The sequence below is a fragment of the Manis javanica genome, chromosome 7 (assembly GCF_040802235.1).
Source record: "Manis javanica isolate MJ-LG chromosome 7, MJ_LKY, whole genome shotgun sequence".
NCBI lineage: Eukaryota > Metazoa > Chordata > Mammalia > Pholidota > Manidae > Manis > Manis javanica.
In genome coordinates this window covers 21,609,854-21,626,312 of record NC_133162.1, presented here as the reverse complement: position 1 = coordinate 21,626,312, position 16,459 = coordinate 21,609,854, and the positions used below count along the sequence as shown (strand labels likewise).

Sequence of the window (16,459 nt, the reverse complement as noted above, 5' to 3'; positions counted from 1 at the left end):
TTATTGATTTATGTAAATTGCTATTCCTACTTCATAGTCTATTTTTAACAGCCTGTTTATATGCATTTTTCTGTCCTCATCTAAACTTCTGGAAAAAAATAAAGTTATCATTCTGTACATATTATAAACATATATACACAGGTTACCTCAGGTGAATATTTCAAGTTTGAAGGCAATTATAGGACCGGAAACTCTGAACTGCACAGCATTTCAGTAATTGCATTCCCTGAATAAAGGAGCTGTGGAAAACCATTATTTCTCCATTTTTGACTGTCATCAACTCATAGTAAACTTTCATCTGTTTATCAACTGGTAGATGTTAAAAAAAATAGTTCACTGCACAAAGAAATTCAAATTTGCTAAACTATTATTTATGATTTTATACATAGATGATGTTTACATTTAAGTACTATCTACACTTTGCAAATGTTAAGATTTTTCTGCTGGAAATTAAAGCAGACTTTTATGTGTCTCTAGAAAAAAAAAAAAGAAAAAACATGACTTTTGTAATATAAAGTGTTTTTTGAGAACAATTTTGCACTCCTTATGGGGTGGCCATATGTTTGCTATTCAAATGCTCATTTCCTTTTTTTTCTTTTTTTTTTCCTGTAATTTATTTGAGTAGTATTAGGCATCAACTGATAGCTACTGTGCTAAAGATGAGATTAAATGATGGATGAGACACTGAGTACCTTACTGGGCTGTGAATCCTTCTACAACTGGCTCTGACACAGGAATTAGAGACAGAATTCAGTGGAAAAAGCAGTTGTATAAGTACTAACTGATACAAATATTGTGAGAACACAGACAAGAGTTTCTTTTCTTCTTCTGTGATAAAAGAGGAAAGGAGCTGCAGAATCGGACACTTATACGGGTTTTGAGGTTTGTGTAGGTATTTGACAGAAGGAGAGAGAAGGATTTCATGGCAGAGGGGCCAGCATACGAAAGGATGGGAGTGTGAACACGCTTCACGTTCAAGGAACAGCAAGTCCCTCCATACGGCAGAAGTTAGGTGAAGCAGTCAACCGCCAAGGTGAACGAGCTTCACTAACCATGCAAAGAGGTTTTGAGTTAAATAGCAAGAGAACCTATTCTGAGCTATACATACAAATTAAAGATTTCCAAGCAGAAAATAGAAGAATACATCATTTAGAATGATCCCTTTGGAGCTAATAAAGAAGTTGGATTCAAGAGAAGAGAGTATGAAGTTAGGGAGCTTACTTAGGAGGTTTTTGCAATGGTTCTGCTAAGAGAAGTGTGTCAGGAACACCACACTATCTTAGACCATATAAAAGTATCCCTAAAGCTGGGTCATTAAACATTACCACAAGGATTCCAATCCACTGGGACTCCAATCATCCAAGTTATTTTAAGCCAAATTTATAAGTATTGAAGATTCTGAAAAAGGATTTTCAGAAGCATACCACTTGGGAAATTACAGCTGAGTCTAACAACCAACACTCTTCAGAGATCTAACAGGAGGGGAGAATAAAGAAAACATATGTCTCCCCAATTTAACACTTGCCAATGTAAATGAGCACATGTGCCTTTTCAATGTTAAACAAATTCCTCAAGCCACAGAATGTGGGATTGCCACAAAAGAAATCATCAGGCTAAAAAAAAAGATACTTTATTAAGAGACTTGTTCCCTGGCAAGTAGCACAGTGAAATGCAGAGGTTAAAACCCCATGGCTCAGACGCTGACTCTAACCAGCACTCATGTTGTTTGATATAGACAACGTTGGCCCCAAGAGCACTGTTTATCCGCCAGTTTCCTCTAACAGCCAAGCTGACTGAGACCCTATTCTCGTAAGGCCATAATCAACAAGAGCTTTAGAGCTGCCACCCCCTACAGGGTGGTGTCACATACTTTCCAGGTTATACCGTCCACGTCATCCTGCTTTGCCTTCTCAACAGTGAAGCTGGTCTCTTTGGGCATTTGTCATCAATATAAGAAAAAAAAAGCAGCATAAATTCAGAGCTCCAATAACAGGTAAGTATGGTATCCTTGTTATTGCTCAACACGGGGCAATGAACAACAGTGAGAAGATGGCATAGAAGACACTGAGGCCATTCCTCCCTTCCCACAATTCCTGTTCTCTCTGCCCCCACTTTTTTTTTTTAATAAAATGCCTGTGCCAAAAAAAAAAACAAAAAACAGAGAGTCTCTAGTTGCTTTACTAATCTACAATAACCTGTTCAAGCCAATAGGGATTCAAACCGAGGCTCCTGTGGGAGCTAAGAGCATAGACTCAACTTAGCGTCTCAGTTCAGCTAGATACTAGTCATGCAACCTTGGGAAATTACATATGATATCTGATCCTTTATTTCCATGGCTATGAAATGGGGCTAAAAGGCCCGCTTCACAGAGTAGATGTTTATAGCGGCTACATGGAACCAAAGCACTGAGCACAGCAATTCTCAAGCAAAATTAACAGTTATAACATCATAGAGATTCAATCACCATGTAAATTTGAGGAATACTAAGATAAAACATTCTGAAAGGTTTATAAAATCTAAAAAGCACACTTTCGTGAAACAAAAAGAGGAGGATCAATTTGTTTACATTTGCTGAATATGTTAAAAGACAGAATCTGTTTCGCATATGGAGCTTCCAGAAAAGTAGGCTCTGGGGAACATATTTTGGGACATACAGACCAACTATCTAAGCTGCCTGCTTGCAGAAGACATGTAACAGCCTTACCTGTCAGCTCTCTCTTATAACTGGCTCTAGACTTTTGTGGCTTCAGATCAATCTCAGGACTCTCAAAAACTTACCTGTGAGAACCAGACACAAACTAACCAGTATGGGAACACTGAGTAGCAGATCAGGTGACGCCGCCGGGCACAGGTGTGGAAAGGAGCCCTGGCTTTATAGAGGGCTCCTTGGAACAGAGGACCAAGCCTGCATCTATTCTACTCCTGTGGAATAATGGGCTTTTCTGTTATCTTCGACATTTATGGGGAACAACATGTTTACTACATTGACTCAAAGGATCCAACATGATTAAGGTAAATTTGCTACAAATATAGGACTAGGAGAGAGGTCCAATGTTCCAAGCAGCAACATTCTGTGAAGGTGGTGAGCTGCTTGAGAGACAATGGGGGAAGGCGGTGTGCAGTGGAAGGGGGAATGGAGGTCCATTTCTGCCCCTGTCTCATTTTGGGACATTGAGAAAGTCACTTAACCTGAGTCTAAATTTCATCATCTGAAAACCCTGGGTTGGAACAAAAGATAGTCTGTAGTGTCTCTTTCAGTTCAAACATTATATAATTTTTTGAAGTGAAAGGTACATTCTAATGAGGTTCTAGGCAAGTCCAAGCTTAGTGAATCAAATTCCACATATTATAAATGATATTACCATTCCCCAAAATACTATTCTTCACCTTTAATCGCTCTTTTCTTAGCACTAGATCCTGGCATTTGAGTCTTAAGTTTTGCCTTTATTTAGCAGAATGTATGAGGAACACCTGTTATTTAAAAGAAGACTGTGCTGTTTGTGTCAAGTGAAGAATTTCTTAATTTATATGTTGGCACGTTCAGTTTTTCTGAAATCGTGGTAAATCTATGGTAACAAGGACAACAGAAAGAAAGTTTCTGTTGAATGGAAGCTTTAAATTGTAGAAACTTCAGCATGCTTCTAAATCTAAGACTGCAAATTTTTAAGAAGATGTAAATCTTCTTGACATACTGTGTTTCCCACCAATCCCTTGCCAAATTTATTTTTTCCCTGAAGGTAAATTCTTCCCAGTGTTGCATTATATCCATAAGTCCCATCCCAAGAAGGCTCAGTTGTCAATGAAACTTGTAAGATTATATGTACTTCTTTGAGCTAAAATATAAAGGTCACTTTGATTATTAAAGCTCAGTCTTAAGGCTAAATATCTTTCTTCACTTTTTTTGGCAAGAGAGAGACAGAGAAGCTTGGGAAATAGAAGCTTTTTCAGAAGAACTGATCTGGAGTTCCCTGGATCCTGACCAAATTTAATTTGATTCATCCATAGTTGAACCAGAGTTTTTACTTAGAACCAAGAATAAATCTGACATTGAAGAGACAGCACCTTTCTCTAATTGGATAATGAGCAGTTTTCTCATTGATATATCATCTTTACTCAAAGAACTTCAGTAGGATTACCTACTGGTCCGGCTCTTTGGGTCTGCATCTGGGGCATCAAACCCCTCCAAGCCTTTTGGAATTAATTCATAGGCAATAGGACCGAAACCAAATTTCCATTTTTCAAATATATCATTTGGCTAAAGGATGTTTTTCTCTAAGACTGATCGAAAAGTAAACTGCACGGTTCTAACTCATGGGAATCTTGACCTGAGAAACACCACATCTTTTCAGTTCACAGAACTGTGCTTAGATGGTTTTCATGAAAACTGCACAGATCTTCTTCTAAGCTCTGAATACAACCCTTTTTCAATTTAGTCTCTTGCAGGGGAGGCTTTTGGCTGTGCCAGAATATATGAAAAACCAGGTGCATCTATGAATTTTTAAACTGGGTCTGCTGAAAAACATGCAAAACAAAACCCATCCAACCACCCCTGGGGTAAAACATCAATCTGCATATTGTCCAGCATCATCTCTGTCACATGTCTACACCAGTCCCAGACAGATGGTCAGTTTCCTTTCAACACCTTCAAGTCCATGCAGTCAGCCACTCCCAGCTGATGGCTTCTGTAGGTCGGGGCTCTGATTGAATAGCCGGGCACCCAGGGAGCAATGTAACCCCAGTGCAGCACAGGATGTAGAAATTAAAGTTAACCACATAATCCTCCAAAATATATATATACACACATACATAGATATATAATAAACAGACACAGACACCCCCCCACACACATGTATATATACACACACACACTTAAAAAAAAAAAAAAGTAGGCATAGATGGGCAAAGAAGTAAAGTTATTTGACACAAAAAGTTTACTTTGAAATATAAATTTCAAACCTTTCTTTGAAATATAAGGTACCACTTCTTATGGGTCCTAAAAGGGGATGCCTTCTATCACTCTTTTCTTCCATCTCCTGCTAGGGAGCCTAGGATTCTCATATTCAGGCAACGATCTGTATGACGAAAGGCAGAACTGTCACCTACATTTCCACAAACATGGCATGGCTAAAGGGATCAAGCAGGCCCTAGTATGGGAAATCTGATTTGTCTGCCCACCCTAATTTGCTACACTGTAGACCAAGCTCCTGACTGTGATGCACCACTGCAGCTGGATATGTTGTGTGATCTGCAACTGACCTCTAGTGAGTGGTGTCTTCTAACACTAGCTCTACCCTACAGCTCCAATCTATGAAGCCAATGATGGACTACTAGTAAATAACTAAATGTGCAAGTTGGCCTCACACACCACAGAAAATAAATGCTCACTTTCATGAATCATTTTGAAAATAAGGAGTATGCCTTAAACAATACTTACATGAAGTCAACATATGCATGCAAGGCTTCCTAAAGTCCAGGATCTCTGCTTTCCAGAACACTTTCAGTGACATAAACAAAACAATATATGAGGTGTTACCGTGTCTATTTACTGTAGTTAACCCATGAGCCACCAACACCACAGACTGAGGGGCCAAACAGTGAACAGGCTGTAGGGCAACCTTTTTTTTGGTATCATTAATCTACAATTACGGAAAGAACATTATGTTTACTAGGCTCCCCCCTTCACCAAGTCCCCCCCCACACACCCTTTCACAGTCACAGTTCATCTGCATAGTAAGATGCTGTAAAATCACTACTTGTCTTCTCTGTGTTGCACAGCCCTCCCCGTGCCCCCTACGCACTATACATGCTAATCATAATGCCCTCTTTCTTTTTCCCCACCCTTATCCCTCCCTTCCCACCCATCGTCCCCAGTCCCTTTCCCTTTGGTAACTATTAGTCCATTCTTGGGTTCTGTGATTCTGCTGCTGTTTTGTTCCTTCAGTTTTCCTTTGTTCTTATATTCTACATATGAGTTAAATCATTTGGTACTTCTCCTTCTCCCCCTGGCTTATTTCACTGAGCATAATACCATCTAGCTCCATGCATGTTGTTGCGAATGGTAGGATCTGTTTTTTCCTTATGGCTGCGTAATATTCCATTGTGTATATGTACCACATCTTCTTTACCCATTCATCTACTGATGGACATTTAGGTTGCTTCCATATCTTGGCTATTGTAAATAGTGCAGCCATAAACATAGGGGTGCATCTATCTTTCTCAAACTGGAGTGCTGCATTCTTAGGGTAAATTCCTAGAAATGGAATTCCTGGGTCATCATGGTATTTCTATTTTGAGCATTCTGAGGAACCTCCATACTGCTTTCCACAATGGTTGAACTAGTTTACATTCCCACCAGCAGTGTAGGAGGGTTCCCCTTTCTCCACAACCTCACCAACATTTATTGTTGTTTGTCTTTTCGATGCTGGAGATCCTTACTGGTGTGAGGTGATATCTCATTGTGGTTTTAATTTGCATTTCTCTGATGATTAGCGATGTGGAGCATCTTTTCATGTGCCTGTTGGCCATCTGGATTTCTTCTTTAGAGAACTGTCTATTCAGCTCCTCTGCCCATTTTTTAATTGGATTGTTTGCTTTTTGTTTGTTGAGGCCTGTAGAGCAATCTTGAGAAGAAATACAAGTTTCCTGTGCCCTCAGCAGGCTGGTTTAGGTGACTTTCTTCAATCCTTAAAAGCACTCTGGGTGTAATATCCCTAAACCAATTGCTTAGCGTAACTGTTCTTGCTTCTCTTGTGTGTCTCCCCTACCAGACAGAATAACGACCAAACAATGAATCTTGCATCTTCCTCTAGTGCTTTCTGCACAGTAAGTTGTTAATCAATATTTGGTGAAAGTATGGATAGGAACATAATTTTGTTTTGTATTTCAGGGTAATTTATTCATAAATTAACTCACTAAGTGTTTAGATGAGCACTTAACATTCATATATCATTATATTACATAATGTAATGTGTCACTGTTCATAATTTTAAAGGGATCAGTTGAGACAAAGGAAGAAAGGGAAAGAGGAAAATAAAGAAGGAAGAAGAACATGGAGAAAAGGGAGGAGGAGGGGAGAACATCTCTAAATAGCATTGTTTGGGGTTTTAAACTAACTTCCTGTATGTGCTTTATGCATTCACTTTAATTAGACTATAATTTTGATTTTTTTTACTTTTTCATAAAATATATTAATAGCAAGTATTTAATAGCCTTCACAATGTGCAAGGACCCATTCTAAGGGCTTTACATATGTTAACTCATGTAAGCCTATAATTTTATCAAGCAGCTACTATTAGTATTATCATTTTACAGTTAATATACTAAGGCACAGAGAGGTTAAGTACCCAGCCTAAGGCCACACAGATAATAAGTGGCCAAACCAACATTTACTGTAAGACATTTAGTTCCAGTGTCAGCCTTTTCACTCATTACACTATGCAGCCTCATCCTGAATTTGTAAACATTTATGGAGCACAAAGTTGAAGTCAGTCAGGCACATGAGGGATATACATGTGTAAGCCACTGCCTCATGATGCCTTGCCTTCTATTGTCAGTTCCTTTACTGAATACATGTCACATCTTCTAAAATGGAAAGTAAGCATTCTAGGAGTAAATACAATGTCCCAAGGAGGGTGTAGATACTGTAGAAGTACAGGGTTAGAAGAAATGTTTGAAGACTGGGTAGTCATAGAAAGTATATGAGGGAGATTAGATAAGCTTTGCTCCAGACAAGATGTGCCTATAGAGAAGGTAGAGAAAAGCATGTATAACAGATAGATGTCAAGCAAAACTTGATTTTATCCAATTAAAAAAAATCAGGAAAATGGTTTAAATGCAGGTGACACAGGAAAGAACTGACCATCCTCCACTCAGGTATGATCTTGCCCCTTCTGATCAGGAAGACCGAGCCACTTCTCTTCACCTGCTCACGTGTGATGGCCTCACTGTCTGCAACATAAATCGAAAGCAACCTACACCACACCCCAGACCTTGGGCCAAGACCTCTGATTACCAAAGCAAAATCACCTAGCTTATGAGATTTAAGAGGAGACACTTAATCTATGTGTCAATATATGAAAATCGCGGTTTGAGAATGGTGTAGAATCTTGGTGAAAGGTTTATGACAGTACACTCATTCTTGTAAATACCCATGCCTCTACAAAGAAGTGTAGTTTATAAAAGAAGCACATAATTCTTTGGAAAATATTGAATAGAGGGGAAATAGGCAAAAATTGGGGTACCTAACTACACTTACTAGTGTAGTAGTTGTAAGAGGCTACAATCATTCACGTACACATGCACACAGAGAAACCACAATCTTGATGGCTGGAAGTGGTTTTCACTCTCACAAAACTTGGTGCATCTGAGCGATTAGATTCTGTCCTCTTGATAGCATGGCTGATGGTGATAGTCAGAATCCAAGTTGTACGGCACACTAGTAATGCTCGGTATCAACTTCTCCAACATCTATCAGCTCTTTAGGCCTCATTATCTCAATGACATAGCTTGGCTTCTCTCCAGCTGGTATATTGTTTATTGATTTATGTGAATAAGGTAGGGAGAGTAGAACATTCTCTGAAAGTTATGAACAACTGATAAAAGAGGTTCTGAGCTCAGTATCTGTTGCAATCTTAACAGCCACGGGATGCAATAAGATATATTACTGTGCATCTTCTCCCTAGCTCCCAATCTAGGCTTATAGCAGAGAATTGCTGGGGAAAGTTTCCTATCACAGTTGATTTCTACAAGAACATTTTTCACATCAAAATCTCCAAACATCTACTGTACAGATGATTCGTGTCAGTGAAACTGACATGCAACTATTTAACAATCAGCTTATCTTACAGGTCAAATTTGAGGAGGATTTGGGGCCAATTTGTGGGGATAATGTCAAAAAAGGAGGGCATTTAAATACTTGGTGCTTCTTTAGAAAGAAGTCAGTCGGATAAGGTGCAAGCCATTCAAACAAATTGTTGGAGGAGAAATAGTAAAAAAGTACTTGTCATAATTGCTGCCTCAAAGAAAATCTCTTCTTATTCAAAAGAGAAGACAATGTATCCAGGGACTAATTTGGCTAGTTGCCAACCAGCTGCAGTTTGGAAACATAAGTAACAACTGTGGGTGTGGAAATAATCTCATGCTTTTGGGGAAAAATTCATAGTGAAACGTTTTTCAGAAGAGACACAGGAAGATCACGTTTTGGAATTCGGACATGTGGAACCTGCTTGAGAAGGAGAAACTTTTAGGTCAGTGATGTCATGCACCAAGCTTGCATACCTCCTGGATGCCATCTGGAATAAGAGATGAAGGGAAGGTATGTTACTTGCATACACACCCCAAAACCCTAAACGGACTCTATTCTAGAAAAGTAAAACACCCACAGATATCCCTGAAATCCCACAGAAATGGAAGGTCAGGTAATACTACTCTCAATTCAGAGGACTTTGTGTTTAAATCACCAAAAATCCTTCTCCAGAAGTGTCTGAGTAAATAAATATTAGGTATTATAAGACTTTTATTAGTGGGAAAGGGGTTTTCATCTCAGAATTTCTGAAGGGCAACGTATGAATGTGAGAATTCTTGCAATTCTTCAGGGTGCAGATTATATCACCCTTAGCCTTTAATATCAGGATTTTACTCAATATAATGATAATTTTATTCATAGTTTCACCAAATCTCAAGTTTTCATATCTTATAAATTTCATATTTCGTAAATATACTTGGACTTTTACAGTTCTTCCTCAACTTGCAAATGGGGTTAACATTCTGATAAACCCATTGTGAACTGAAAATATTGTATATAGAAAATGCACATTAATATACCGGACCTACTGAACAACAGGGCTTAGCCTAGTACCATAAACACACTCAGAACACCTATGTTAGCCTAGACTTAGGTAAGCTCATCCAACACAAAGCCTATTTTATAACAAAGTGTTGCACATCTCCTGTCATTTATTGAGTACTGTACTGAAAGTGAAAAACAGAATGGCTGTGTGGGTACAGAAAGGTTGTCAGTGCGTCGATTGTCTACCCTCATGATTACTGAATGATTGGGGGCTGCAGCTTGCTGACTACCCAGGTTCATTAGAGGACTGTGCTGCATGGCATTAGCCCAGGAAAAGGACAAAATTCAAAATTCAAAGTACAGTTGGTCCTGAAAGCATACGGCTTTTATGCCATCATAAAGCTGAGAAATCGTAAATCAAACCATCGTATACATAGGGGACTGTTGTACTCTGATCAGTTCCCTGGTTCCAGTCCACTACAGGTACTTCTTCCTGTCTTGGCCATGGTAGCTAATATAGACCTGGTATTTCCACTAGGTAGTAGGTTACATATGCTGACTTTTCTCAGACTCAGCTGCCTGTGGAGTAAAAATGTATCTTCTCTTTCCAAGGTTACTACTTCAGGCTCCTAAATCCTTGCACTGCCTCCACCTCTGTCCTCTCTGACTCCCAAATTAGAGGTCTGATCATGCTCATTTTCTGTCTAAAATTTCTAATGTATTCCTATCCCTTTCAGCATACTATTTCAACTCCTCAGTATGGTCTACAAAATGCTTATGATATGACTCCTACTTCCCTCTTCAGCCTTGAATAAATTCTATTACTCCCATAAAATCTAAGTCACCCTCAACTGTGAGCCTGGGAATGCACTTTCTCACTACTGTTTGCTTAGCCAGACATATTTTCTTATCCTTACTCAGAGTAAACTAATTCTTCTTTATTTATTTTCTATGTAGACATACTTTCCCTGACCCTCTCTCTGCTCACCTTAAACCTGGGAGAGGTATTCCTTTCATGGGCTTTTATTTAAGGAACCCTGACATCTGTGTGGCATAACCTGAGCAATTAAGTATTTACTACATAACACAATATGCATTTTTCACTAGTTTGCAAAGTATGGAGAAAATGTATCCTGCTAATCTTATCCCACACCCTGACTACTGCCTCACAGGTGGTAGATGTTTAGGAAGTGATGGCTGAATCAATTAAAGAGCATGGCCTTGTGACAGAGCTGGGCATTTTGCACAGCATCATAAAATCTTGACAAATATGGTTGAGGAGCCTGAAAGCAATCTGAAAACCCATGTTAGGATTTGTCTCCCTTCAGTTATACTTCATCTTGCCTTGTCTAGTCCATCATTAGCTTCCCCTCCCCACCCCGAATAGGAATCACATCAACTCATCTCTGAGTGTCACTACTGGAGGGTTATGGTGTGATTTTGGGCCATGTTCCTTCAATAGAAGGCTCTGATCCAACCTGAGAAGAATGCCATCCTGGTAAAAGCAAGGCCCATCTCTGTGGGACTCTGTCATTCATTTTAGGTAAAAGGGAAGGTGGAAGTAGGTACAAGAACATGGTTCCTTGTTTCTCTTTTTCACTCAGAAGGTACCCATTTTCTTCTCTGCTTCAGTGTGTGCTGGGTGACTATACTCTGCAGACCTATATGGAACTTCCAGATAGATGTCACTCTAGCAAAGCTGCATCCTAGAAGTTTGTGGGGCTCAAGTTAGTCTCCGTGGTGATGAATCAATGATAAGCAAACACCCCTTATCTGGAAGTGGTGTGGGATGGGAATGGAAAGTGAGGCTGGGATCATTTATGCCATTTAAAAAAGAATGAGCCTCTAAGAAGAAAACAAATCCTACCATTGCAACATCATGGATGGAGCTGGAGGGTATTATGCTCAGTGAAAGAGGCCAGGCAGAGAAAGACAAGTACCAAATGATTTCCCTCATTTGTGGAGTAGAACAATGAAGCAAAACTGAAGGAACACAACAGCAGCAGCCTCATCAACTCCAAGAAGAGACTAGTGGTTACCAAAGAGGGGTGGGGAGGGAGGGAGAAGGGGACTGAGGGGTATTATTTAGACAGGGACCATGGGTGTAGTCAGAGTAGGGTAAGGGCTCCAGAGAAAGCAAGGCAGGATATTTAAAGTCAGAGCAATGTAACTACATGCAAGGAAACCCCCTACCAAAGATCTTGTTAAACATTAAGCTCTAGAATCATTCTTCAGTGAGATCAGTTGATACTCCCCAGATAAAGCCCATGTGTGTATTATGCTAATCACTTATAATCATGTGTTTCACTTTAGTATGATAAAAGGGAAGCAATTTCTCATCAAGGACAAACATCCTAAGACCGCTTTTAACAGGTCCACACCTCTAAGCCCTTTATCAGTTCCCCAAAATTCTCAATTGCTTATAAATCCCCTAGACAACACACTACCACAGGCTCTCTTGTCCCCTCCTGGTGTGAGCCAGGAGTTCTGTCCTCTCACTAAATCTCTCAATAAAAGCCTCTCCCTGGCTTTCCTACCTTGGGTGTTTGCTAAGTTCATTCTTTGATTCTGCAAACAAGAACCCCGATATCATTATGATTAGTACACATGGTGTGTCGGGGGTCACGGGGAAGACACTGTGGCACAGAGAAGACAAGTAGTGACTCTGTGGCATCTTACTACACTGATGGACACTGACTGCAGTGGGGTATGGGGGGGACTTGATAATATGGGTGAATGTAGTAACCAAAATGTTTTTCATGTGAAACCTTCATAAGGGTGTATATCAATGATACCTTCAAAAAAAAAAAAAAGAATCAGGCTCTTTGTTAGAGAGAAGCTATAGGTTAGCATGAGAGGCACTAGTTAAGAGGTGCGCAGAAGTCCTTCACTAGGAGGCTAACCAAAATACAATTGGTTTGATTTAAGTCTTTATAAAACAGTTCATTGTTTCCCATTTTATATTTAAAAATTCCCTGTGAGAAGTAGCAAAACGAAAACCTTAACAATGTAGCTATAAAAAGATACTTGTCCAAGGACAAATTCTTCCATACAGTAAACAGAAGCAAGGAAAGACAGTTAGCCACAGTGGGAAAAAAAGAAAACAAAACAAAACAATCAGTCAAGAGGGAGAAAACATGTTACTTATATACCAGAACTACTGCAAAGAATAAAAACACAGTAATAAGTTTATAAGAAGAAGGAAGTAACAAGTAGAGAATACTTTGTTTCATAAGGAAGACTATAACCTTGAAATGTTTTTAAATAAAATAAAAGGAGGAAAGGCACTATTGTCTTCCAAGTAAGCCTCTCATCAAGAAAATCCACTCTGAGTATGGAAACCCCTGGCATAGGCAGCCAGATACTGAATTGTGGATCTCTTAATAAACACATCATATTACAGCAACCCTTGGCACAGAGGTTTACTCAGAGGTTTACTTAGAGGAAAAGCACATATTCTAGGAGAGAATATGACTTTTTAAAGACAGGTAACTCATTTTTATGGGATATAAATGCACTAAGAAAAGGGTATTAATTTATATTTACTTTTGAAAATTAGTACCTAGTTATTCAGTATTTCCAGAATTGACCTTTCACTGATGCCCTAAAATTATGGGCAAACTACAAATATGAGAAACTGACTTTTAAAACCATTTGTATCAACCTATCCAATTGTCATAACCTTTCAGGCCTTCCTGTGTAGTATAGGTTCATTACTCTCTAGGCCTTTCAAAGGACAGTGTTTTATCTCAATACATAGCATTTTAAGTTTAATCCTGTAATCAGTTGGTAATAGGCATCATGGCTGCAAATTAGAATAAAATGGTGTTTAGAAATAACAAATCAATTGTTAGATTAAAGGATATTATCAAACAAGTATCAGAAAACCTGATAAGGAACTAACAGTGATTTTAAAGGATTAACTTACTTCCTGAACTGGCAAGAAGTAGAATCTATTACCTTCAGGGCCCACATGCAAAAAGCCAGTAGCTGCAAATTACTACTTAGTTCTACAAAGTAAAGGTCAGGTAAAGAGAGCAGATTGCAGCAGACATCAAAGGAACCAGAATATGTTAAGTAGAAAGGACCCCATGGCATTTATATGAGATCTTAAGGTTACTATCCATTTAACTCATTTAAAACAAAATCCTATGATGCTATTTTTTTTCCATATGCTAGGAAGATTAGACAAGTTGCCCTAGGCCACTCAGCCTATTGACTGGCTGGTCATTAAGAGTTCCCAGTATAGTAGTGAACTCATGCTATCAGAGAGCTGATTTATATGCCCATGTGGCATCTGGCTATGGCATTTATTACGTTCCCCCCCACCTAGATATATGTGTCTCACTCATCACAATAATCTAACAGAAATAGAGAAAAGAGTGTTTCATAGATCAGCCTCTACACTTGCGTATTCAGAACAATGCTGATGCTACAGATTACAAAGCAAGCCAACTCCTGTGGGACTAGAGCCCTTAGGATGGGAGAGGAGGCCTTTTAAATAAAGAAGAAAACTCTACCTTCCCTATTACTCATGACAAATGCATAATTGCTTGGCTCCTTTCAACATCCTGTCCCACTCACTTAATATCATGCTATATGTGGGGCTGAGACACTATTTTAATTCTCATAGTCTGAACAGAGTATCAATATAGTCATGGGAGAAAAGTACATATGTTTGCCATCTTTCTTCTCCGGGAAATTTAGCACAATGAGGTTAACTCAAGGGAACCCAACTAGTTTTCCCTTTCTTTCTCATCTTTCTCTTTGGATTACTTCTCGTAGCTGCTTAGCTGGCACTGTAATGTAGGTCAGTGACTATCAAAAGGTTTTCTGCCAACATATCAATCTGCTTAGGAGAAAGGAAGGAAGGAAAGAAAGAGGCAAGGGAGAGAGAAATTCGTAAGTTAGGAGAATGCAAGGTAAATATTAAAAAAAAAAAAAAACTTTCTCCTCCTAATGATTGTGTCTAGACAGAGACCAAATAGTGATACTGAATGAGAAGCTACTCCTGAAAATAAAAACTTCTGCCTAAATGGCACTTAAGACAGGATATTATAAACTGTTTCACTGACTGAACACTGGGACTCCAGCTTACATCTTTCTCCCAGGAGCTGGAATACTTTATTGCTTATTCCTCCCATCTGGGCTCAGATTAGAGTTTGCAGATCTGTGCAAGAATAGTGATTTCTCTTGGCTGGTGATTTCTCACCGTGGTTTTGCGGGCTTTTCACTGAGATGTAAAACAGAGGTCCTGACCACTCAGAGCCATTACGGCTCCCTGGAAACTTTCTGCAAGTCTAGTGATATTAACAGCAATGCCCTGGCCAGATTCCATTCCAAGTAATTGCATTCCACCAGGCAGTTTGTAACAGAAGCCTCTTCCCATGCCATCTTCTTGGGCTCCTCTGCCAATAATACACCAGCTGCTGAGCTCCAACTATTCTTGGGTCAAAACAGAATTTCCAGAGCTAAATCATTTGGAGCATATGTACAGTGGTCCCAATCACCACAGACTCCTTTGTCACCTGCAATGGTCTCCCCATTAGCTTACAATGTCAAAGTATCCTTAAAGTCTCACCATTTTCCAAGGTCTGTCACAAAATTTCTCTTCCAAAGAGTCCTTCAGAAGCCTATCATGTAGGGATTAATCACATCCTCTCCCGTTTCCTCCCAATGGTAAAAATGCAGCTTTAAAATACTGAATTCAGCTCAATAAAAATGCATCCCTTTGTGTTTGTGATTTCCTGGTCTCAGCCCCATGCAGTGAGCTAACAGGTTCTCTGCTATTATTCCTATTTGCAGATGAAGAAACAGTAGCACCCAAAACTACACGGCTTTGCATATACAAGAGGAAATAGTAACCTTAAGGCAAAATGATGAATGGGTGCCTTTTGTTATCTGGGTTGGTAATTAAAATCAGAAGACTATGCTGCCTTCATCCTGATTAGGGATCTTTCTCTCTTTCTGAAATTCCCTCTCCCTTTCTGAAACTGATGGCACTTTCCTTTCTCAATTTTGCAGGAAAAAAAATGGCTGTAAGGTGTAATCCTTAAAGAATCTGCTTTCTACAAACGATCCCCCAACCCGCTGCTAGGTATCAATTTTTCCAGATCTCAACTAGAGCCTTTTCCATAGAAAGCACCCCGTTCTTTTCATGGTGACATTGTTCCAAAAAGTTGTCTTGAATAACCATAAAAATGTCAATCTTGTATACGTGAACCTTAGTTTTAAATATCAAAATATCTTTTCATATATGGTTGCATTTTATTCTTAATAATCCTCAGAGGCAGGAGAATTAGTATTTTCCAAATGGGATCAGAGGTTCAGGATTCTATTACTGGTTCTGAAATTAAACAACCTACTATGCAACTCAGAACAAAACATTCAAACCCCTCTGGACTTCCCTTTCTCCAAAACTGGTCCCACAGTAGGTCCATACTTGCCTAAAATAGGACCATCTGCCCCTTGCAGCGAAAGCTCCCTGTAATAGCAGGTAAAGATTACCTTCCATGGGAGGAAAAAAAATCTCCTTTGCAATTGCACTTTGGAATTTTTCTACCAAATACACATTGGAATGAAACGTCCATTGGGTTTTGAGTTTACAGAAGGCAGAACTTGGTACCTTGAAAGAAAATTTGGATCTATTTCATAGTACTCAAGAATAGTCAC

General features: G+C 39.2%; 1 protein-coding gene across 10 annotated transcripts in view; it reads right to left on the bottom strand.

The window, feature by feature from the left end:
- The window catches only part of SORCS1 (sortilin related VPS10 domain containing receptor 1), a 502,721-nt gene that overhangs the window by 185,503 nt on the left and 300,759 nt on the right, over window positions 1–16,459 (bottom strand). The window lies entirely within an intron of this gene.